This window comes from Dermacentor andersoni, chromosome 6, assembly GCF_023375885.2.
Source record: "Dermacentor andersoni chromosome 6, qqDerAnde1_hic_scaffold, whole genome shotgun sequence".
NCBI classification, from domain to species: Eukaryota; Metazoa; Arthropoda; class Arachnida; order Ixodida; family Ixodidae; genus Dermacentor; species Dermacentor andersoni.
This window is the reverse complement of record NC_092819.1, coordinates 167712115-167738265: the sequence shown is the minus strand read 5'-3', so window position 1 is coordinate 167738265 and position 26151 is coordinate 167712115. Positions and strand designations below refer to the sequence as shown.

The window sequence follows — 26151 nt, the reverse complement described above, 5'->3', positions numbered from 1 at the left end:
GCATGTGATGCGCAGCTGGAACGCACACCTCAATATGATTAGTAGTATAAAGTACAGGGGTGTCACAAGAGAAACCTTGCACGCACTAATCAATGCACACGAAACAGAAATAGATGAGAAAGTAAAAGAATTTCTTAACCTACCTTCCAAGTTGCACCCATAGAATAACCTTGCTTCCAAAGATCTAGATGATCTGGAAAGCTTTACTAAATACTTTGAGAAAACTTATGCTAACAGAGTACTTCAGTGGGCATATTGCTATAGAAAGCAGGTAGGTTTAACAACAAACAATCACATTGAATCAATGCACAAGACTCTGAAGTACTTCTACTTTGGTGGCCAAGTAAATGTGCGGCTGGACAAGCTAATCTATGTACTTTTTACCTTGACAGCTGACAAACTTTTCAACAGGGCTGTTGCACTTATAAAAGGCAAAGTCGACCATCGCAAATCTGCCATCTTCAAAAAGCACAAAGTAGGCGTTGGTATTCAGACATCCGATATTGACAGAGTGGGAGATGGCGTATGGCAGGTAAAATCTCAGAGCATAGTTAACTTTCATCACATCGTGAAAAAGACTGGCAGGACTTGCACAGGTTGTGAGCCCCATTGAAGCACTGTGAGGCTTGCCATAACATGTACACATGTACATGTCTTGACCATGTAACATATGTGCACATGTGCAAGCACATTCATGCTGTTGCTTTCATGGAGCTGCAGTCAAGCAAGTTGCCAAGCCATGAAGCCAGTTGCCCTGGTGTCACTTTTTATAACAGTGGTCAAAGCTTTTGTGCGATTGATGATCCCAGCTGCTTAATGGCCAGTGCTCAAGGTATCATGCAGAGCACATAGCAATATTTGAAAGAAGAAAAAACAAAAAAGAATTGAAAAGTTCAAAGTGCAAGCTGAAGCTGCTTTTCAACAGATATTGAAAAACCTTCCTGAAAAAAGTTGCTAGAAGATGGATTCTATACAACATGACTTAACGAAGTTAGTTAAAAAGCACAAGCTTGCAGACGTGAGAGAACCTGCAGGAGAGCTTAGATTGGTGCCTGCAAACAAGAACCTTCAGAAACAGCGGAGGTATGCAGCACCCAAAAAGAGCAAATCTAAAATGGCACTAGGTCATCGGCCAACCATGCTGGAGCAAGAAGCAATAAAGCGAGATCTTTTAGGTGGGGATATGAACAGCAAAACCTTATTTATTCATACTGGGAATGACCATCATTACTACAGGCCAGCAAAGTAAGCTTAGTAGTAGTGTGGCAGTAGCTTAGTTTTGTAGAAAGCTAGGGAAGATGCCGTTTTTGTTTAGACAGGCAGAGTACGGTTGTCATAAGCAAGGCGTGCTTTGCCTGCACTATGGCATAGTTAAGTATTATCGGTGTGGCATGAGGAGCATTTCTAGGCTAGTTGTGTGCAGTGGGGTGTTGCAAATGGATCCAGACGATTATGTGCAGCAGTGCGACTGTGGATTAGATGGTGGTGTGTTAGAGAGCGAGAGGCACCTCTGAGCTGGTCACACGTGCTGCTTGTAAGTGTATGCGTACAGTGTAAATAGACATTATATGGAGACGTGATGTCCAATCGGATGGTGTGTGCATTAGAGCGCGAGAGGCACCTCTGAGCTGGTCACACGTGCTGCTTGTAAGTGTGTGCGTACAGTGTAAATAGACATTATATGCAGACGTGATGTCCAATCGGATGGTGTGTGCATTAGAGCGCGAGAGGCACCTCTGAGCTGGTCACACGTGCTGCTTATAAGTGTGTGTGTACAGTGTAAACAGACATTGTATGCAGACGTGATGTCCAATCGGATGGTGTGTGCGTTAGAGCGCGAGAGGCACCTCTGATCTGGCCACACGTGCTGCTTGTAAGTGTGTATGTACAATGTAAATAGACATTATAAGCAGACGTGCTGTCCAATTGGATGGGACATGCTGCTGGTAGATGTGCAGTGGGCTTCTGCTAAGCTGAATGGATCTGGTTAGCCATATTCCTTACACAGTACAAATAAGACACTTAATGCAAGCTGGCTTTGATGGCTTGCCCTTGTTTCATTACACCAAACTTTGCCAACATGAACAAAAAGCTCTACACAGTGGGAACATGAAGTGATTACAGTTGTCCGAATGGCCCCTGTGTGCTTTTAAGAGTTCAGAAAAATGTAACATTTAAGGGCAAGCAAGAGTGAACTCATTGGAACAGTGCAGAAAGCAACTGCTGAATTCCTTGAGGCACTACTACAAGGTGCTGCTGCTGATGATGACAGCAAATGTGCTGATTCTGAGGCATCACCAATAACACACAATAGCAGTTTACTGTATTGTCTGTACAAGCCCTCTGAAGTATTTTGAGAAAGTTTGGAAAGTGTTTTATCCTGACAACTGAAATATGTCACACTGCGTGTGCACATTGCAGTTATCAATATGCAATTACAGGCTGTATATTACCTTCTTCCTATAAGACTAGTTTGTGTTGACAAGTGCACACAACAAAACTGCAGCTTTGTTCCTCATTTAATTTCACCTTAACAGAGAATCCACTGTACGTGTACCTAATGTGGATGTATTGCAGGCTTGGCTGTCACTGCACAGCCTGTGAGTGTTTTCCTTGGGCAATTCGCCTGTTTGAATATCGAGTTACCAGGGTGGAAGTATTTCAAACAAAGGATATGTGGTGAGATGGTTGGAAACTTGAGATGCAGTTTGCTCCAGATGATGCATCCAAACTAAAATTAGCACCAAAAGATTGCACGAGGCATTTTCTTGCAGCATATGTGCATGAGCAAAATTTCTGTCAATCCACAATCGTGATGCTGCACTCTGCAATGATCTTACAGGTGCACATTCCATCATTGGCTGCCCTGGACCACCTCAGCAGATTGTCATCGTGCTACAAGAACACCAATGTCTTAATGCTAGTGACCATAATAAACATATTGTCTACCGATACTGATTGCCTACTGTTATTGCTGTCTACTGTACAAGAAAGCTACGCTAAACAATCTGGGAACAACCAGCGAGATTGTGCTTCTTAGCTGCATTGCGAATATCGACAAACCTCAACTAAGGAACAATAACACTGAGGTCACTTCACCACAAGAAACCACACTTTGCATTGAACACAGATGGCATCACTGCACATACTAAGTGCCATTTAGTTTCAGAGGCCTGCAATTTTGGAAAATGTTAATATGGTAGGTGTAAAAAAAGGAATTTTCGAAGGTACTTTAAAACATAAGTGCATTTCGGTGAGCTGCCACAAAATATGGGCAAAAGAAGAAATGTTGAAAAAGTCCCATAGCTATGAAACAAGAGCACTTTCTGTGGTAAGGGGTGGAAACCAGGTTTATTTTACAGACCATGATACAATACGTTGAATGTTCTAGAGGCCAGTCATTGGCGCAATAATTTTTTTTTTCAATTCAAACCCATTTACTTTTGCCAATACATACCTCAATACCTGCGCACAAACGCCCAGGCATGTGTTAGTACCGACTCTTCGCAGAATGAAAGAAATGACCGGAACTGTAATTTAAAGCAAAGCAAGAAGGTATTAAGATGAGTAATGGCTTGCCCCCTTTTAAATGACGCATTTTCACCTGTACCATGCAAAGCTTTGCATTAGGACAAGGAAGAAGTATTTTAATGACTGGAAAATGTAGAGACGTCGGCCGGATAATGGAGCATCTGGCCTACTACTCTACGTAAGAGAAGGGGAAGAAGGGAAGAAAAAGGGTCACAATGGCGGATGATAATTGGAGGAACGAGGTGAAGGACACATTACACGACTGGTATCACAGGCGTGAGTCCAGGCCCGTGTCACCTAGGAAACGTGAAAGAGCACGCATTGTCTCTGTCGTCTGCCAACTCTGTGGCCATGCGCCTAGCAAGAGGTCCTACGACAGTGGCCCATTGTGTAAATGTCTCAAGGTATCTGCCATTGTCAGCCTTTCGCGCGCAGACAAATTAAACAATGTTTGTTACTGTGATGAATACTACAATGGAGCGAGTTGAGTAGCTTAAAATGCGCTGCAGCTTTGCACTTCCAAATATTTAGATGCAACAATATGCAGCATGTTAGAGCAAACATTCGGCAAGTCTTTAAAGAGAAATGGAGCTATCAGTGTGGAAACACCAACTTGAGATTGCTAGCAGCAATGCGCAGAAGGCATTAGTATGTGTTTCTCTAATGAGTAGATAATAGTTTTAAAAAAATAATCTGCACTGGAGTAATTCATAACACTTTCACACAGTTTTCATTTGACTGTTTTCAAGAAAGCCCAGAGTAGGCAAATGCAAAAACATACCACATGCCTGACTTGTAATTGCATTGGTGTTGATGTGTCATTTATTATGGTGTGGCTGTCAAATAAGTGACATTCCAGATATAAAAAGCCATCAGCGGAATTTTTAAAGGGAAGCTTTCTTTGGCTGTTCCACCCACTTTTTGGTTTCTGATTGCAACTGTCTTGCCGATTATACAACTTGGGCCAGTAGTTATGTCTCACAGAGTATGTGTAAGATGCTGCCCGCAGTCTTAGACAATTGCCATCCCGGGTAGAGTGCAGACCAGTACCAGATATAATGCGAACCGAGGTGGCTTGGGATGCCACATGATTTAAGCAATCGCACACATAAACTCCAACACAAATGCGCTTTCGACCTGCCCTCCCACATTATTATGAATCAAGTACCTTGTTGCTTTCAAGCAGGTGTAGGAGATGAAGATTTCCCATTTTTTCAAAGACCTTGCACAGACAGGTCATAAGCACAACAGGCCTGTAGATAGCAGCCGAATGGATGACTCCTTTAATTTCTTTCCTTGAGAACAAGAGCTACAATGACTTCTTCTATGCAGAACCTTAATTCCCAGACTACCTGTCATAAATGAAAAAAAACTATTTGTGTTTCAGGCTGAAGTGTTTGAATATCTCATAAATGTTATTCAATCAGGTGCGAAGTGCAGATTTATCACAAAAATTTGAGGCCTTATAAGTACTGCAATGATAATGGCTCGTCAAGGCATACTTAAGTTTTCATTCAGCTATTTCATATAAAAATCTCAATAATGTGCGGCTCTAAACAAATGTTAAATATCTCCGTCAGATGCATTTGCCTGATCTGAAGTGTTCACATGGGTCATTTTACTCGATGAGATACACGACAGCCTGCCAAATCTCTGGCACGTGGGCAAAGAAAGCTTCAGCTTACAATTGTGCGTAACAGAGGTAGCTACATCAGTTTCTTCGAGTTTTGAGTTGAGAATGTTTGCACGACTCAGCAAGGCTATGATGGCAACAATATTCACAGCCTTGCAGTAGACATGGTGTCAAGACTGGGTCACTGGGTGCTTCAATCTCACAAACGGCTCACAATGGCATACTTTCATGTGGCAGACAGCAACTCACTCAGGGCCTGACCCTCCTAATGACAGTGCAAAAATTGCAGTTATACGGATCCATTGTAGTGAATATAAGTCCATACTGCAGCATTCGGTTACTGCTCTCAACACAGCACATGGTGATGTCAACGTGGGCATGCATGCTTGCCACAATTGTCTGTAGAAGGATAGCATACAAAACCAAGCCATGGACAGAGGAGATCGACACACAAGCGCTAACACTCAACACATTTATTTGAAGCACGACGGGACATATTTGAACACAGATTCAAAGTAAATGTGCATGTCAAGCAGCTATGACTTCCAAGAATGATTTAAAATTGACTCAAGGAAATGCAGTTTCTTTCCCTAATAATCCTACAGATGGCAAGCTTACGCATTATTTTTTATTACATTCTAGGTTTTACGTGCCAAAATTAAAATTTGATTATGAGGCACACTGTAGTGGCAAACTCAGGGTTAATTTTGACCACCTGGGTTATTTAACATGCACCCAATGCACGGCACGCAGGCGTTTTTGCATTTCACCCCATCGGAATACCGGCGCCGCGGCTGGGATTCGATACTGCACCCTCGAGCTTAGTAGTGAAACGTCATAGGTGCTCGTGCATTGTGCGCCCAGCCTGTAGGTCATCATGACCAGAATAATTAACTGGCTTTTTTTCCCTCTGATGTTGCACCAGCTTCTTCAAACAGTGGATGATATCTGCACTTTTTGTAATGAGTAGGAAGAAGACTTTCCTGCTACGAGACAAAACATCCAAGAATGAAGAAAATTTAGTAAGGCTGAAAATTGAGACCAAAGTGATTGACAGGCTGAGCACAATGCTTAAGCTCGCCATCTGTAGGATGATTAGGAAAAGAACTCGAGTTTCTTCGAGCCAATTTTTGAAGTTATGGCTGTAAGACACGCACACTTGCATTGAATTCATGCTATATACGTTGTGTCGTGTTTCCAATAAACATCTGTTGAATGTTGGCACTTGTCTTGCTGCTTCCATCCGTGTCTTGGTTTCATATTACTCATCTACAGTTGTGCACCAAGCTGAAATTGCTCTCGCCAATTTTATCATCTGCTGGTGGGAGAAGTTTGTGTGCGATGACGCCAGAGATGTGCATCTGTGCAACATCTCTCGGGCTCTGGGATGCCGCACGGTGCACAGGATGCTGTCAAAAAAATTGTTTTTTGCTCTGCAGGCTGCCACCTAATGTAATATTTTGTACTTCTCTAATATTGCGTGCTAACTATTATTATTAGAAATGCCTGGTATCAGAAACTTTTTGTGATGACGTCACTGAAGTGTTTGTCGTAATTAATGTTTAAGGCAATGCTGTCTTACATTTTTGCAAGGTAAATGCACTTCCTAGCAGAATTTTATATATTTAAGAAATTTTTAACTGAACTAGCACACGAGACGCAGGAACTGCCACTGTGTGGGTTCACCTGGGATCGTTGAGGCGAGTAGTCAAACCTATGGTGTTTTGATTCACAGCTGGACCTCTAAACCATTTCACCATGAAACATGCGGAGTGATACTTCTTGATGAGCAAACCTGCACAGCTTCTATAGTGTTAAATATGAAATAGAGTATAGTGGGTATTGTGGTAGCTGATAATAGGCTTGTGTCTGCTTGGCAAGACAGCAGCAGCCAGTACATGCAAATCTTAACAGACAAAAAACATCACTTCAAAGAAAAACAAAAGAAAACAAAAAAATAATATGCCCATACCTTAATTAGAAGTTTCGGAGAAGCGGGGCACAATTTGCATACACCTAAAAATGTTTTAAACGCAAAGCTTAAACATTTTTGCTACGAAAGCTATACTCGTTTGAAGTTCAATTTTTTGTGATGCGCTATCACTATAATCTGACAGTAGTGCAGATCCCCGTATACTGATATCAAATGAGCTCGCAGTTCAAAAAATTTCGTTAAATAATTCTACAAGCTATGAAGGAAATGCTACGAACATCTTTGATAAGCTTTTCAACTACACAACGAAAATGGGGGTCTTATAAACCATCATATGATTTCTCAAAGGTATGTGCACCACCAGCTAGACTGTGCTTCACCACCGATTCACAGTGGCAATGCGATTATGCACAACGTGAACATGCTGCCAGCGCTGTGCGACTTTTCCGTGTCCTGCATGGGATGTTGTGAGAGCTGGAAAGGTTTATTTAAGAACCCAGTGCAGGAATTGCACATTTTGGAAACTGCGACATTATTTCATCCCTTTCATCTCTATGTCCTTAAATAATGATAAAAAGCGGCTGTGACGTTAACCATCCCGGCACACAGCAAGAGCTCGCCCTCGTACATTAGACAAATTTCATGAGCTTAAGGAACAAGCAGAACTTTTTGTTGGGCTAGTTGGTGCATATTTACTGAAGTACTATAGCGCCAAACAGACAACACAAGAAGAAGAGACACGGACGAGCGCTTACTGACAACTGACAACTGAGTTGTCAGTAAGCGCTCATCCGTGTCTCTTCTTGTGTTGTCTGTTTGGCGCTATAGTACTTCAGTAAATTAAGGAACAAAATGTCCTGTTTAATGTCATATATGCAGATTTGTGATGTCAAGCACAGCTTTCCCAGTGTGATTACACTCTTGTAAGGGCAACATCGCTACGAAACACGTTTAGTTCGCACCAGAATTTATTTAACTACAAGCTACGCGGTAAAAAAAATACTGAAAAATGCTGAATGCTCTATGATCACGGTAACAATAAATACTGAAATGGAAGTGTTAAGAATAGCTCCGCAAATCGTCGCAGAAAGCTAACAGTCATTCATAAAAACACCAAGATTTATTGTAAAATAGAGCAAATGTATTATGTTGATTTAGAGATCCAGTGAACAAGTGTATATGTAGTCTATGTTTGGGGACATGCACTAAGCCAACGCACAAGAACGTCTACTCATTCGCCTCGATGAAATGACTGCATAATCAAATGCGCAAACCTCAAGCACTGCCGCGCTGCGAAGCTCGAACGCTTCCACTTGTATCGCAGGGCATTTGCATCAGTAGGCATGAATTTTCACGGCACGTTCGCTAAATCGTTGTCAACTCTCCCGGTGTTCGCGTCTTCGAAGACATATATCGTCGTAACGAAAGAACAGGACTGACTAAAACGGATGGCCCGATTGTTCGCGGGACAGTTCGACTATTACACACGCTTTTCAATACTATTTATTTACCAAGCAGTCCTAAAAGAACGGTTACAAATGATCGTATCGCGAGGTCGAAAGCGCAGAACGCAGCATTCAGTTTACTCACGTTTACGGGGAGACGAGAGTCAGGCACACAATTTTCGCTGCGCCGTGTGCACTTTAGGCGTTTAACCGCTTGCATAAAAGAAATCAGATTCGATCTGCTACTTACCGCGTAGCATGAGCTCGAGACTACTCATATCATATTTGAACGAATGTAAACAACCGCCATGTTTTCTTTTCTTCACTAATGCAGGTGGCGCTTCGCAACGCCATCATCATCATCAAGGCAAAAACTGAAACCGTAATAAAAACTCAGCATAACATCTTCGGGCTTGTTAATAAATAAAAAAATAAAATAAATCGGATTATTTGTTCTTGTGCACGCACTTGCAGCATGGATTTGCAGCTAACACGCATACGCGTGCGTTCTGGACACACACACGGACGCTATCTACAAGGATTGCATAACGAGATCTGGGGCAGTTCCCATACATATGCTCGGGGTGCCAAGCTGGCGAAGCTTTTTGCAAAATACAATATAGAGCCCTTGAACGATGGCAGCCTAACATACCTGAAAAATTCGACGACTGTTAGCTGCATTGACGTCACATTCGTATCAAGTCAAGTGGCCCCTATGTTCGGATGGTGTACAGATTTCGAGACTCGAGGTAGTGATCACTACCCGATCCTAATCTCTGCCCTTCACTTTCGGACGTCGCCCAGAAAAGTGAAACTGAAGTCGGTAGACTGGGAAGCTTACACAGCAGCCATAGACAAAGGAATCACAGCCTCGACTACGAATACAGAAATAATACCGACAATAGCTCATTGCTTCAAACAAAGTACCCGCTCTGCCGCTAAGCATTGTAATGTACCAACAAACGACGAGGAATTTGAAAGGTTATGTGCCATTCGAAGGCGTGCCGAAAGGAAGGCTCTACGTACTAAGCATATCGAAGACCTCAGAACTTGTCGACGGGCACAAAGACATATACGACGTTGCCTCATCAAACTGGACCGAAAAAGGTGGAGGGACTTTTGTGGGACACTGGACATACGACAACCGCTGAGCAAAATCTGGCGAGTCGTCAGAGGCATTCGCAAAGAGCCGCAACAGCTTTATCCTTTTATCGCCCTCTCATTACATGAGCGCGCATCCGTGAAAGAGGTGGCAGAGCAGTACTGCATGCTCCTTTCCAATGGGGCACAACCTTTGCGGCAATTTGCAAGTCGTCAGCCTAGTCCACCTCGAGCTACCCTTCCTGACTTAGAATTACCATTCACCATCGAAGAGCTCACGGCAGCAATCGGCGACGTAAACAAGCGATCATCATCTGGCCATGACGGCGTGAGTTATGAAGCGCTCGCAAATATATGCCCACATCCCGCCTACGCCTTCTGGAGTACTACAACACCTCATGGATAATGGGGAGGTTCCTACGGAATGGAAGCTTGCGAAAGTCATTCCTATATTGAAACCAGCGAAGCCGCCAACAAATTACGCCTCCTTCAGACCCATATCTCTGCTTAGCTGCGTAGGGAAGCTATTCGAAAAAATGATCTACAAACGACTAAATTGGTTCCTGGAAACTGCAAAAGTTTACCAGGAGGAAATGAATGGCTCCCGGCAAAATAGATCTGCAATTGATAATGTCATTGCCTAGGTCTCATCAACTGAAGAAAAATTGATCTCTGGAAACATACCTACTGCATTATTTTTAGGCATTAAGGCAGCATATGATTCGGTCTATCATAAAGCAATCATTGACGCTTTGGAAACCCTTGGTCTTGGAGGACGGCTCTACGCATAGATTGAAGACTACCTTCAAGGACGCCAACTTTTCATGTGTACCCCGGATGGCGCCACGGCGCTTTACGCAAAGAGAAGGGAGTGCCACAAGGAGCTGTGTTAAGCCCGGTATTATTTAATTTAGTCCTCATTCATTTGAAAAGAAACCTGCCCCCTGGCGTCAAAATCACACTGTATGCGGACAACAACTGTATTTGTAGTGCGGCGCGTTCCCGCAGTACCACCCAACAACGCCTCCAGAGAGCGCTAGCAAGTATATCGGCCTACCTAAATCCAAGGAGTCTCAAATTGTCCCCCGACAAAAGCGTTGCCATGGCTTTCACGCGGAGATGTATGGAAAGATACCCACTAGTGTTGGGTGGTCGTGCCCTTCCATACGTCAAGACGCAAAGGTTTCTTGTAGTGACGATCGATAGGAACCTCACATGGTCGCCCCAAGTGAAAAAACTGAGTAAAAAGATTTCCTCGGTGTCGCACGTATTCCGATATTTAGCCGGATCACAGTGGGGCAGCAACTGTCCATCAATGGTGCTCCTCCATAAGGCCTACGTCGACGGAACACTATGGTATTACCTCCCGATCCTGCACAATATATCTCCCACAAGCAAGAGAAAACTCGAGGCAGCACGAAACAACTGCCTTCGCGTATGTCTTGGCCTTCCAAAGGGGTCGTCTCGCTCAGGGACTGTAACAGAAGCTGGATGCCTGCCTCTGGAAGTGCTATGTTCGCAGGAGACACTTCGGATACACCTCCGCCAGGTCATTCATACGAAGACTCACTTTTTAAAGGATATTTCCAGAACCCATGCTACATCTAGCTTTGGGCAGGCCGTCGGAAGCATATCTATTTCGATTCCTGCTCAGGCGTCACAAATTATGCCGCGAGACATTTCACCATGGACACTGTCCCCACTGGAAATCGCGCCATATATACCTGGAATCAGTGCGAAAAAGAAAATGCCTCAAGCAGCGACTTATCAGATAGCTTTAGAATATATGCACAAAGAATACGCAGCCGCAACGCACATTTTCATAGATGGCTCTACCACTCCACATCGTTCATCATGCGGACTTCTTGTTCCCTCTACAGGGCAACGATTCTCGTTTCGTCTTGAGCGAGCAAAATCATCTACTTTAGCGGAGCTATATGGCATTAAGGCGGCCCTTGTGTATGTACTTCGACAGCAGCCGCCAAAGACATGGGTGATTTTCACAGACTCAAAAGCAGCCCTACAAAGTATGTGGAACAGGCACAAGCGTTGCAATAATCAACCAGCAGCATTTGACATTGCTTATCTTCATCACAGGGCTAAGATTGCTGGGCAGTGCATAAAGTTCCAGTGGATACCTGGCCATGCCGGCATTTCGGGAAATGAAAGAGCGAAGCTGCCAGAAATGGACTCCAATACCGCAAGTTCAAAAGAACATATTTTACCAAAGCCGACGCTTCAAACATGGCAAAAAAATATGCCTACCAAGAAAAAGACCGCATCTTGAATCTGCCGCTTCGCCAAGATAACTTCCTACGTTACGTTGATCCAGAAATGAGACCGAAAATTCCACGACCACTTCCTCGACACTTAGAGACATTGTACCATCGTCTTCGACTGAACGTGGCATACACGAACAATTATCTGTACCGCATAGGACTTACCACTAACCCATACTGTGATAACTGTCGCAACTTGGAGACAATTGAGCACATATTACTAGAATGCCCCGCGTACCGCGACGAGAGACAATTTTTTGAGCACCAAATGGACATGATTTGCCACGAACCGTTTACGTTACCGAGCATCTTAGGTCCAATGCCCGGCCCTTCAAAACAGCGACGGGTTTTGGATTTATTGTTCAAATACCTGACAGAAATTGGTCAAATAGGAAAGCTTTAAAAATTGCATCCCTCCTATACAAAAGCCTAAATTTACCCGCCATGTCACCTGTAAATATTAGTATCAGGTCCACTCGGACATTTCATATTTACTTTTATGCTTTTTTTCTCCCACTCTTTTCTGGAATCTTTTAATCCCATTCCCCATCCCTATACAGAGTAGCATGCCAGCGGTTATATACGCGCCGGCAAAATTCTCTGTTTTTCCAATAAAAAGCCCTCTCTCTCTTCTCGCGTATTCCAAAATAATTAAAAAAGGAAGTCATTTGAAATCGCTGCGCATTTCAGTCAGTGAAATCAAGATGAAACTAACAAAAAATAGACGTCTGTAAAATGCGGCCCCTTTCGAATGAATTCAAACTCAAGAGATGGAGAGAGTGAGAAAGCTCTTTGTTCAAAAAGGAACTAGAGTATTTAGCCAGAATATTTACTTCTACATGCTACTCTACAGGGAGTAGGATGAAGGAGAAAGGTGCTAGAAGAAAGTGGGCAGAAGAAAAAGGAGAAAAAAAATGCAGGTCTTGAGATGATACCAGCAGTAAATATCCGATGCGATTAAAGTAGATGGTAAATGCAAAATAAAATAAAATCATAGTTTTGATGAGACGGCGTTCGAGTCACAGTTTAGACAACAAACCAATTGACTCAATACACCAATTGACTCAATACATAAAAACTTCAGGGCTTTGCATCCATCCATCCATCCATTTGCGCTGTTTTGATGGACAAGGCCCGGGACTCAGCATCGATGCCAATGTCAAGGGGCCTTGGTCAAGCTTTTCCATGTTAATTTTATATCGACGTTGCTCGTCTCTGTAAGCTGGGCACTCAAGCAAGATGTGCTCTAGAGATTCCATGGAGTAGCAGTTTTCACATGGATTTGTGGACTGGTCAATACGAAAAAGAGGATTGCTCATGTGTGCAACGTTCAGTCAAAGCTGGTGATAGAGTGTCTAGAGTGTCTCCAAATGCTGTGGTAGACATTTTGGGAGCCTTGATTGTAGTTCTGGGTCGATGCTGAACAAAAACTTTCAATTGCCTGAAGGTGACGGCCATCTTCTATGCCGTTCATTGAGCACATAGCGCTTCATCATAGCTGATGCCTCACTTTCAGTGAAAAAAAAAAAACACTTTTATAGATTTTATGTGATCATGTCCTTTGCGGGCTGCCTCATCCACTTTTTCATTACCTGTTATACCGCAATGTCCTGGAAGCCACTAAAATGCTATCACATGCCTGGCGTTAGATTCCGAGTAGTGTAGGTATGCAATGTCCTGGACCTAAATGTGATTGCATGATTTAGTGCTTTTCAAGCAAGGCTTTGCAATGCTGCTTTCAAGTCTAAGATTGCCCATTGTTGTTAAAGCTGCTGTAGTATGTATTTTAGCATCTGTTTCATCGTGTACAGCTCAGAGCTCAAACAACGTTGATGACGTTACTCGCTCTAAACACTATGAAAATGTCTGGCCAGTGGAAGGAATGAAAATACCACAGGAAGAGCTACATTGTGGGGAGGAGCCGTCAGTAAATATGTGCTTCGTAGTGGAGTACTTGACGCTTTAATATGGAACAGTAACTCGAATACTTGAATTTTTTCAGAAGTTAGAAGGGTCACAGTGAGGTCTGTGACCCAAAGAACAAATCACGCCAATTCGTTTACTCGGTAAAGTACTGTAAAATGTGGGGCAATGTAAGATGGAAAACGATTGTCACAATGATCACAAAGAAATTGCAGGTGACTATAGGTGTGTTCAAAAAGAAACTGAACTTTTGAAGTAGCGCGCTCACCGCCAGAGGGAGCGTGCTGCGGCTACTGAGCGGACACAGCGGCAGGTTTAGACAACAAGCTGCCATTTACCATGTATCACACTGACTGTTAGTTGGTGAGCTACAGCCGCTGAAGTGAGCATGTGCGCAAGCTGTTCATCAGATTAGTGCCAAAGTGACAATGAAAGAGCTTGAAGAACAACATTTGTGCGCGAAATTTTGCTACGAAACTTTGAAAACCTTTCAGACAGAGATTTCAGTTGCTTAGCCAAGCAAACGAGGAGGACTCTACAAGTCGCACGTAGTGCAATGAGTGGTTTAAGTGTTTGGAACATGGCGGAATGTCGATCGGTGACGATTCCAAGCCTGTATGACGTTACACGTTAACAGACGATGACCATGCCAAGAAAGTTCGTGCTATGATTCATGGAAACTGTTGTTTAACTGTTCGAGAAGTTTCTGACAAAGTGGACATCAGCGGACAATTTTACCATCAAATTTTGAGTGACAAACTTGAAATGCATTGTGACACTGCAAAATTCATGCTGCGTTTGCTGAGTGCAGATCAGAAACAGACCTGTGTTGAAATTAGCCAGGAACTGCTTGCCACTGCCAATGACAATGAAAACATCCTTAACAATATCATAATAGGTGCTAAAACGTGGGTTTATGGCTATCATATTGAAACGAAGGTGCAGTCGTTGCGGTGAGTGGCAAAGGGTCACCTCGTCCAAAAAGCATGGTCAATGATCAAGGTGATATTGGTTGCGTTTTTTTACTGCAATGACATCGTCCATCAGGAACTTGTACCACACAGTCAGATGATAAACAAAGAAGTCTACCAGGAAATTCTAGCGCGTTTGAGGGATCCTGTGTGCAGTAAGGGGCCTGGATTGTGGGAAAACCAAACTTGCATGTTGCATCATGACAATGCACCAGCTCACGCGTCGCTCCTTGTTCGCAGCTATCTAGGCAAAACATTACACTTTTGTTGCGCCCCATCCACCATATTCTTCAGACCCAGCCCTAGCAGACGTTTTGCTGTTTCCCAATCTTAAAACGACATTGAGAGGACATCGTTTCCAAACCACAGAGGAAATTCAGGACAATGCGACAACAGACCTGCGCGCTATCCCAGGAAGTGCGTGCCAGGAGGCTTTCCAAATATGGATGAAACAATGGGAACAGTGTATTGCTGGTAGAGGGGACTGCCTTAAGGGGGACAGTGCTTAATCTGTTGTACAATAAGCAATAAAGATGTTATAGGGAAAGTTGTGTTTCTTTTCGAACCTACACCTTACACTGAGTGACAACCTAACAATTACACAGAAGCTCCACCCGCAAAACCAGAATGCATTTGACCTCTGCGCCTCAGCTCTCTGAGGCGTAGAGCTCAAGAGAGGTGAAGCAGGACTTTGATTTGGGCGAGTTGGTTCACAATTAGTTGGGGAATGCAGCGCAAAGGACACAGGGACAAAGAAAACACGGAACAGTAGACGAGCACTGTCTAGTGTTCCGTGCACAAAATATGTCTATAAGGATGCGTGTTCATGCCAATGAATAACTTTGAAGTCTGTTCCCTGTGTATCTAATTTCTGCAGTTATTACTTGTCTCATGCGCTGATTCACCTACTATACAATAACTGCTACTTTAGTTCATCGGTTCAGCAAAGTAATTTTCGACTATATCCACTGAGAAAATGCTGCAAGATTGGCTTAATATTGCTAGCATGGTCAAAAATAAATCAGACTGTAATCAATGACTGTGTTACAAAGAAATTATGGAGTTTAATGTGCCAAAACCACAATCTGATTATGAGGCACGCCGTAGTGGGTTACTGCGGATTAATTTCGACCACCTGGGATTCTTTAACGTGTACCTATATCTAAGTACACCGGTGTCTTTCCACTTCGCCTTCATCGAAATGCGGCCGCCGTGACCATATGTGTGAAAACCATTGAAATACAAATTTCTGAAGATATTATTATGAGGTCCCTAAATCATATATAAACCAAATAGTGCAAGCTACATTATAACACAGAATCCTGAATGCTGGTGCACCTCTGAATAACAACTGCGGTGTGCATGCTACTCATCTTGTATACAATTTAATTACTTCTTATATTTTTTTAGTTATGCACATTACTTCACAGAGTCCACTCAGCTACTTCTGAAACCTCTTAAGCTCTAAAAATAAATTATGGAGCCAATCATTTCAAATTAAGAGAGGGGTTATGAGGGGCACTGTAGTCACAAAGTTTCCTACAGAAATTTCTACAGAGAACTCTGACACTATTGTCGCTGGAAGCTGCAAGTATGGCAGTTCAGCCAGAATGGGAATGAGTGTAACGACTCGTAGTACACAGATTTGCATAAACTTTGTCCTTCTGACTTCAAATGGCTTTGTCACTTGACGAGTTTATCATACTCAACAAAACATTGCTTTACAAATACAATTCACAATGGTTATGCATTTGAACAAAGACGTATTAGCTTGCGGTGTTTAGAAAACTAGTATGATTGCGTGGACATTTAGAAATTGCGATAAGCAACAACACAAGACTATTTAAAGCCACAAGCACAAACACTAGACAAATACATGTACCGCCCAATGTTCTCATCGCAGCACTACAGTTCCCTCTAGCGATTCTTGTCGAAAAATATGGCTGTAGTGGGGAGGCCATCTGATTAATTTTGAACACCTGGATTTCTCTAAGGTGGACACAAATCATGGAACATAAGTACTTTAACACTCAGCCCTTCAGCAGTACGACTGCTGCAGCCAGCATCACACCTGTAATCTCAGGGTGACCTTATAACCTTAAATTCAAGTAGTTTACTTTTTCTTAGAACGGAAGTACCACATCTCCCAACAAAAGACATAAATACAGGTTCATGAAGCACATAAACCATGTTTGCCTTGTTCATCCTTTCTTCATCTTGTGTTCCATCAATTTTGCACTGTTACCCTACTTTCGCACCATGAGCCAACTAGTCCAAGCCACAACCCTAATATAAACCACACTACCATGTAATAGTGCATCATTTTTCTTAATGATGATGGGGCCAACTGTAATTTTCCTGTTCTAACACAGGAAAAATGAAAAAAATGGATATGGCTTGTAGGCAACCATCCCTAAATTTATTTCAATAAAGTTATTTACAAACGTTATTCATCTAATCAACTTAATCTTTTAAAATAGAAACTCACATATTTTTTATACTTCTCAAAGCAGTCTTTTTTGTCACCATGATGTGCCTAATCAAACGTACAGGGTTTTGCTTAACACATCCACTGTAATGTGGGTTACTCTCCCTGTAAAGAACTGAACATGCTGGTAATTGTTATGGTGCAGAAGCAACAGCATTGTGAAATATAAGTGCAGACATGCTACATTTGATTACAAATTGCTTGAAGCTGTAGCTGAGCAGAAATTAAGCAAACATTTGTTTACTCAATAGAGACACTGTGTGAATATGTCTGCAAAGTGCTTGATGGGCCATGGATGGCCCATGTTTGTACCAACCATTGGAGCTGTAATATCTACACTATTCCATGTAACCCAACACCAAAAATTTAACTGTTTTTGACTGGAACACAACAAAACAGCATCAAACAAATGATATCCTAGTACACCTGCCAGCAGAGTGTGGTACAGCAAAGTAGCAGTATAGGCGTTCTCCCAACATACTTGCACGAATACACCAGTAATATTTGGCATAGTCAAAGGAGGAAGTGGCGTGCTTATAGCTTTGAGGCAATTTGACATTATGGCTCGTCAGTATTTTTACCATGGGAATGAAGAGACATGCGGGTAGAAGTGCTTCCACATGCTGTAGAAAGCTGATGAAACAGCATGCCAATTTAAAAAAAAAAGGTGCACACAGTTCTCTGTCCATTATTGCCAGCAGACACACTCGGGAGGTCAAGGTTATAAAGCAAATACAGCATACACTTTCTACTACAAATGTCAGGCAAAGCATTAAATGTGATATGTCATTCATAAACATTGGTCAGAAGTGAAGTTTATTGACTCCCAAGTATCCTATGACAATGATAGCCGGAATTTCCTACAAAAATTCACAACATATCTGAAGTATTGGCCTCAATAAAATGTTCCTTTTAATTCAATAAATGCTTGCCTCTCCATAAAGCATCGTATATAATTTGGTGATGGCCTATACAGAGCAATGTGGATTACCAGTTAATTAAGCAGCGTGGGCACAAAACACCTGAATGTAATTCCAATTAGACATACAAAACGCTAACCACAAGCACAGTGGTATGAGCGTGTGATAAAACTTAGCGTGTAATAAAACTGCGGTGTTCAGAGTCTTTATGCAAAAAAATTATCGAGCTCTACCATGTTAGAAAGTTGCCGTGTGAAGCCGGTATAATTCATATGATAACGTGTGAAAAGCTGGAACATGTGGGTTCGCATGCGTAGCTGTGATTACCTTACGTATACATATTTCACTGGGAGTCACGCGCGGTTGACGAGACCGCATTTAAATGCTGCTTTGAGAACACCGACAAACATCACAACCATGGTCGAACTGTGTTAACGAACACGAAGACGCACGACATCGTCTGTCGCCAATCTACATGACATACAAACAGTGCACATGAAAAATGTGCTTTAGGACCACAAAGACATCGAAAGCAAACATCGCTAAGAGAGGGAATAAACAGTAGGCATACGAAGGCGCTTACCAACGCGCGTAATTCCACACACACACATGAAGAAAATTTAGAACTGCCCACTGCACAACACCTGCTCGTTGTTTAAACAACTCGTTGCCACCAAACGTAGGTTTAAGACATTTCGAAACGAAAACTCCTTGCGCCGTCTTTGCTAGTGCACCGCCGCACAAAGATGCACAATGTCTGAACTTGTACAACGCCGTGACCTGTTTCACAGTGGTGTCATGGGATAAAAAACCAACGTGCTGGCGGATCGAACGGACGACGGAACATTCATATATGAAAACTTTTCCTGCCGCGCTCCTGGCGCCATACTTGCGCTGCTCCGTTTGCACATGTTACAAAAGGCAGAAGTCAAAGCCAGGCTCGTATCCAGGCAAGACCGCAACTTTAGGGACGTTTTCGAATATTTAAGAGCACCAGCTGTACCTAGGCGTTCCTTATATTTTATACAAAGAAGTACCTAAGTGCCTAGCTCGTATGGTCACGTGACTTTTGCAACCACGTGACCCGAGGATCAGTCTTCTCTCTATCGCGACGCCTCCGAACTCGCTCGGCAAGCGTTCGTCTATTTGTCGTACAAAAATCCCTCCCGCGACCTGATCCTAGGTACCTAGGGACAGCATCGTTTAGGGATTTTTGAGAAGGCGCAATGCTGGCGCCGAGCGACGCCATGGCGTGCGTGTTCGTACTCGGCGTAATCGTTCTCTGGACCGCGCGTTGTTCAACGTTGCTCATGTGATTGTGCGTGCATTGCTTGTGTGTTGGTTGTAGGTTCTGTGTTACTTGGCGGAAAGTCGTGAGTAGTGGCGGTGCGGCAGTGTGGCTTTGGCATCGGTGAGCTCTGGCAGTACAGAATCTGCGTTGTGTGACCCATGCTTTCTTGAGAACCCGGCGGTGGTGACAATGGGGCTCTTGCATTGCCCAGGGGGCGCTGCGAAAAAGGTAAAGCCCCTTGATAATTTGAAAGTAGCGACACTCTCCTCCACTCCCGCGCTTTCCTCCTCGATTCTCCTCGCCCGCCGGCTGTGCGCGCTGCGCACGGCACGCTTCGCAGGCCATCGCGCGCTCGCCGGCCCGATGCATTAGCTGGCACCCGTGATCGCACCTAACTTCGGGATTTTTTTCTCGCTCTATTATTAAACGAAAGCACTAGAAAGGGATGCAATGTGCTTGACTCTACCATGACCCACACTTATCACCTTCTCGTTTGAGCAATGAAAGCGCTAAACGTGCGCGTTTGCGGCATGAATTAACAATCGCAGCGTACTGTATATAGCCCACATTGGCTTTGATATCTTTATACTGGTCACTTCAACAGGGCAGAGCTTTATTTAGCACAGTATTTAATTTAAATTTGTACATTCTTTAATATTTTTCGACACAGTGACGCTCCGTTAAATGCAATTTCAACTAGCGCTGCATTTTCGCGAAAGTACTTTTTATGACACTATCTTTTTGCAGTCGAGCCAGGCAGAGAATGCGGTAATTTAGTTGGACGTCATTGCGTGCGTGAAGGTTCAGAAGCAGGACAGTGGCCACAAAAATGATGCGAAATTTGCTTTAACGTGATTATGGAATTTTTTATTTTTTTTTGGAGGGGGGGGGGCAGGGGTTCAGTTCTAAAAGGCTTGGGGCCTCGGTGTAATGCATATGCCGCGCATTTAATACCTGGGCTATACAAATTTCATTCCTGCTTGAAAGAGAACAATCTTTTTCCTAGTTTTTCGTGCTCTCAAGAGAAATATATTTTTATTGACTACTGTAGAAGTGAGCGTAGCCAAGGGTTGGCTTGAAATTTATGAATGATTGCTGACGGCAACGGACGACTAGATTAAGAGATGGGAAGGTGGTGCTGTCTCTGTGACTTATTCAGTGTAACCCATCGAATGCATTCAATTAGTGCCTCAGACGCCTGTGGTGATGCAATATTCAGCGCTGTAAAGGACGATAAGAAAGGATTTAGCCATTCTGTGACTGGGCCGGTTTCAAGGAAACAATTCGTACTATTTTAGAAACACAGAACCTAAGAATCTGACGTTATTTTGATAGCATAACTAAATATAAATTGTAAAAATTTCACCTATGGCGAATGAAAGTCAGCCTTAAAAGGCATCTCTGTTGACTCGCTCCTCACGTGCCGCTAGACCTCGGAATCGCGGTATACTTTCACAGTCGCGGCGGTCACACGAAGGCCTTCATCGCTCTAAAGATCCATAGCAGGCAAGAAGATGCTCAAAGCTTATTTGCGCGAAGTTTTGGTCCTCCTTTGCACATTATTCTTCCAATCTGTGGCATTAATGACTCTCCCAGATGTCATTCCTTTTGCAATTTGCCAATGAAGCTGTTTCGTAAGAGCTGGAAAAGCTGCCAGCCGCAGCCATTACCATAAATCTGAGAGGGCGCCAGGGTTTTGCCAGTTTTTTCAGCTGCTTACTGAAAACATCGTGCCACCCAACGCAAATTTCAGACGCAGAGTACAGGTCTGGAGCATAGAATACACAGCCGCTGTGACACACCAGCACATATCTGGCCAGACGCAATTTTTATTGCAGGTGACTCCTGAAACGTTACACGGAAAACACACAACACATCCAGGATGGCACACACTTCGGAAAATAAAAGTATTTATATAAACCGCCGGTTAGAAGTACCATAAGCTCGAACCCAGTAACATGAAACATTGCATGGTGTTAGCCTCCAGACGATATGCGTGAAAAAGGAACAAATATTATTCAGAGTAGCGCACCAGATGCAACATTAAAATTTTACAACATAACATAACTGAAGGAAAGGAAGCAGCTGGTTTGTATGCTCACAAAGTTTTGGGCAGGTGGTACAACAAAAAGCCGCGCGATAACACTCATGTACAGCAAATGAAATAAACAAGATTATCACGCCAAGGATTAGAATATTTATACAAATACGACATATATTACTAGAATACATTCAGGCAACACAGAAAAGCATTCAAGTCGGTGAAGAAATGAAAGCGTCATGTGAACATAATATTAGGTCCCTTAAAGTAGAAATGCAACGAATCGGCCCAAGGACAGCGAATGCGCGTAAATCCTTGTAGATGCTGCCTTTATTACTTGCAGAAGCCTGGCTGATGACACGCGCTGTATTGCTGCCATGTGCACCAGCAGCAAAGGTTCAAATATTTTACCGTATTCCGGATACCGCAGCATGCATGCCGACACTTTTGCTTCCACACTTGCTACTGGTAACGGTAAGTGCCCTCACAGAAGCCTCAGTTCGAACAAATATTTGCATTCGCACTCTTAAGAACATACGAACGATTTCAGGCACTATACTCTGAAGTATTGGTCTCTCAGCGTCGAATGTGCTGACACGGTTTGATAGCAGTGCCTCGCTGTTTGCACGGAAAAAGTTTTCTGCTACTTTAATGACTTCAACCACCCCTGCAGAAGGGCTGGTGAGCGACAAGTGCGATGAGGAGTAGTTTTTGAGCTGAATTAGTCTGCAGCTTGCGTCATTAGAAGTTAGAGAAGCACTGCAGTCTTCGCAATGAAGCTTCTTTGTTATTTTGGAAATAACGTAACCTGCTAGGTACACTAGCGACTCCTCTCCTTCCGAGCTTAAGTCTAGAAGGTCAGAGGGAGCTATAATGCTGCCCTCTTCAGTCTGTTCTTTTTCTGCGTTCAAACCTATGAGCAAAAATCCTTCATCATCTGAGTAGCTACCGTACCTACTCGGCCTTAGAAACTGCGCTAGTGTTGCGCTCCTAAGGCTGCACTTGAACTCGTAGAGGCGTGGGATGGGGTTTTTTGCCCGCAGAGTTGAGAACAGGTTCTCAAGTCCATCTTGACTGAACCTACTTAATAAAACATACTCGAAATCGCACTTCTTTAGTAGCGTGTCTTGCACTTCGAGTGCAGACAGTGTTGACAAAATGATGCCTGTTTGAACAGGCTTCCATACCGCCTTAGTCTGCGCACCAATAGAAATTTTAGAAAACAATTTGACTGTCTCATTCAGAAATGATACGCCATCCTCATAAGCTCCACCATCTGCATTGCTAAACGCGAGCTTGCTGGTTCGTGATGTCAACAAGCGAAACCAGCGGAAGACCGTTGCGACAAACCATGCCGTCGAAAGCGCATTTTTCGACAGTAAGCCTTTCTCTACCAAAACGTGCAAACCAGCTGATGTGTCGTTGTGAAATAAACTGTAAGCCAAACTGACTTTCATTTTGTCATAATGAGTAGGGTCTACACATGCAGGATTAAGGTGAGGAGCAAGTTTGAGCTCAGATTTTGCATCACGCTGGACAAGAATCTTGATATATTCAAGGTTTACAACGTTAGTTGGCAGGCCATTTTTTTTAACTACATCACCCGGAAGGTAAATTAACTGACCTTTAGTCAAGTGATTCCTCAAATTTTTTAGTAAGTGAGGCACATCAGCAAAAAACCACAGCTTTCGTGTAGGATCACAGGGGTGAACACAGCTTGTGTGCGGCCGGCTGTCTTCCTGCATGAATGCCAAATAGCCTCCAGAGCGCCAGGTTTCCGCCCCCCATGTCGGAGGTCATGGCATGAATTTTCAATCCCAGTGCCTCGCATTCCGTTATTACTTTAATTACTTCTTCCTTCAGTGTTACAGCATCGAATGAATTCCCCGTTAAATGATAAGCAATCGTTTGTTTCCACCTAGTGGACAACCCTCCTAACATGAACACTAAGCCGTGAGTAGCTAGCGCATCTTCCGGCAGGGAACCGTCAGATAAAGGTAATGTCGGAGCGCCGAGAACACAGCGACATGAGTGATCGTAAACAAGCCCTGGTGTAACTTGCATTTCGTCAATCATTAGGGTGGCGTGGCGCTCTTCAGGCTTCATGAGGTCAATCTAGGAGGAAAAAAACATAATACGCACCACGGAGTAAATATAACATCCACCACAGCCATATCTAAACTCTGATCTATCTTCAAAGCAATACCGTAGACAGAAATATTGCAGCAATCTTTATAGTATTGAGAGAAACAAAATAACACAGTCGCTTTAATGTATACTCGTAATAAATCATAATACTATTAAAAGGAACCTTAATGCCATTACTAATTCATAGCACTCAATTACCTCTCATATCTTACAGGCAGATTCAGAACCGTAGCGCTTTTATGTATGAGGCTCATGTATACATAGTTATTTAGTATACCTTGATTCTGAGAGGCTCGATCATGTCTTGAAGAAGCCCAGGCTGAAACTTGAAATTCTCCAAATGGCGTTGGAGTGTGCGCTCGGACGGAAACGGCAAACCTTGATTTCTCAGCAGACTGTAGCCTTGGGACCCGCAGGACAGACGCAGCTTGAGTGACTTTACAAGCGTGTTGGCCTCCCAGCGCATCCCTTGGGCTGAAAGCCGCTCCATTGACCTCATCTGGTCGTCACTGAAAATGTGTTTAATCTTTGACTTCAGCCGATCTTTTTCTTCTTCACTTTTAAGATATCTTCTCTTAGCAGCTCCTAGTTTTCTCTTCGACTCCTCATGAAGGCGCTCCAGTTCTGATAAGCGGTCTAATAGGGCTTGGTGTGTTGCTAAAGAAAAAAATAAGTATTCATTCAGGCACCAGTGACGAATTTCTAAATATAATAAAATAGACACTTAAACTTTGCACAATCTTACAAAATCTTACAAGCATGCTCAAGATCAGATGCAGGAGGCTCTGGTGTCGCTATGCGGTCCGCAGAGTACGTGGCTGTTTCCTGATCTGCTAAAAAAAAAAAGGCATCAGACAAAGGTAGCAGATACCTAGTCAAACCTAACACTTACCGTCTGTAAAAGGCAGCTTTGTGCACTCATCAACCTCAATATCTTCGGCTTCGACTGAAATGAGGGAGCCAAGCACTGTTCAAATACTGAGTCCCTGATCTCAAGTATTTATACCATTGCGAGCGCTTTGAGCAGCAGCGAGCAATTTGTAAAACGGCAAGCATCTTGCGACCATGCAACTAATATGTTTGAAGGAAAAATCAATGCCTCTTACCATCATGTTCAAGGGTAGACGAAGCAGGACTTGAAGGCATGACGCTGCCATCAGGCAGTTCTCCGGCTGTCAAGAAATCTGCGTGAAAGGACAATGTCAGGCACTGGAAATGCATGCGGTGTGACCAAGCTAGTACTCACCCTTAGGAGTGCACTGCTCGCCACTGTCATTATAAATCGAGACATCTTCGGGTGGGACTGAAATGGAAAAGCCAAAGCCTCCTGAAAGCCTGAAGCACCAGTTTAGGTATGCTTGCAAGCGCAATTAAAAAAAAAAAGCATGCTCACAGGATGACTTGCCAGGCACTACTGCTGTGACGTTGTTCGCAGGTACGCATGCTGGAGCGAAACAAATATTTCATATACACCGACAGCAAATTTAGTTCCGGAAAATGTTCGCGAGTCACCGACACACTGCTAGCTTTTTACTGGGTATCTATGTACAAAGTTAATGTTTTACTAGATATTTGTCGTTCATGCTGCAGAAAAATGCAACAAATATCACTCACCGCTTTTGTTTGGGAGTGGCAGCCTTACCGCAGGAGGCTTCCTTTGCTTAGGTGCACTCCGATGAGAAAAAATGGTCGGAATCGCATTAGGCTTTAATTTCTTCTTCCCGTACTTCTGCAGTATGAGCGGCTCAAACTGATCAGTGTCGAAATGGAGCTGCAATGTTATGCAATATTGTTAAGGAAACCTGTGCTAGCAAAATATACTCGCACAGAAAAATTCCCAAAACGCTATAAAGTTAATTCCAATGCACCTCGTGGAGACTTTCGCTTGAATCAATTTTTAAAGCGTAGCTAATACTCGGCTGCTTAATTCATTCAAGCCCACTCGAAAAGGCGCGTGATAAAGAAGGGTTTCAGGGTTTTTAGTGATCAAATAAACCAAACTGATAAGCCTAAATTAATATGTGAGGTCACGTGCACGCGCGCTAAGAAACTTTTAAATCACGCCGCCGTATATAGTGCCCAACGGCATTGTTTTTTCCGACCCCAGCAAAGCTCTGGGGCACACGCTACGAAAATCGACATGCTTCTTATTCTGCGCGACCGTTAGAAGCACGTGTATATACTGGAAAAAAAAATTACGTATGCAATGGAAACATTTTAGCGGGAAACCCACACCAAGACTCGGAAATTAAGGCGGCTATAATAGGCGCAACACAGAGCAATGCCATCAGGTGGAAAGGATAACATTCGAAAAGACACACAATGATGAGCGAATTAAGCAAGATTGTCAGCCTCTTGACGAGCTCGCAAGAAGTTTCAAGTATACAGACTAGTTTATGCACCAATCAATGCACAATACCTCGCAGAGGACGGTGTGATTTGTCGGA

General features: G+C 43.3%; 1 long non-coding RNA gene across 1 annotated transcript; it reads right to left on the bottom strand.

Annotated features, from left to right (window-relative positions):
* Window positions 1-21309: 21309 nt before the first annotated feature.
* On the bottom strand, window positions 21310-25191 carry LOC126523702 (uncharacterized). The gene is made up of 3 exons (XR_011895048.1): window positions 24811-25191; window positions 23982-24650; window positions 21310-23671 (listed from the first exon to the last, which is right to left on the bottom strand). It is a non-coding gene; the product is annotated as an uncharacterized lncRNA (long non-coding RNA).
* Window positions 25192-26151: the final 960 nt, after the last annotated feature.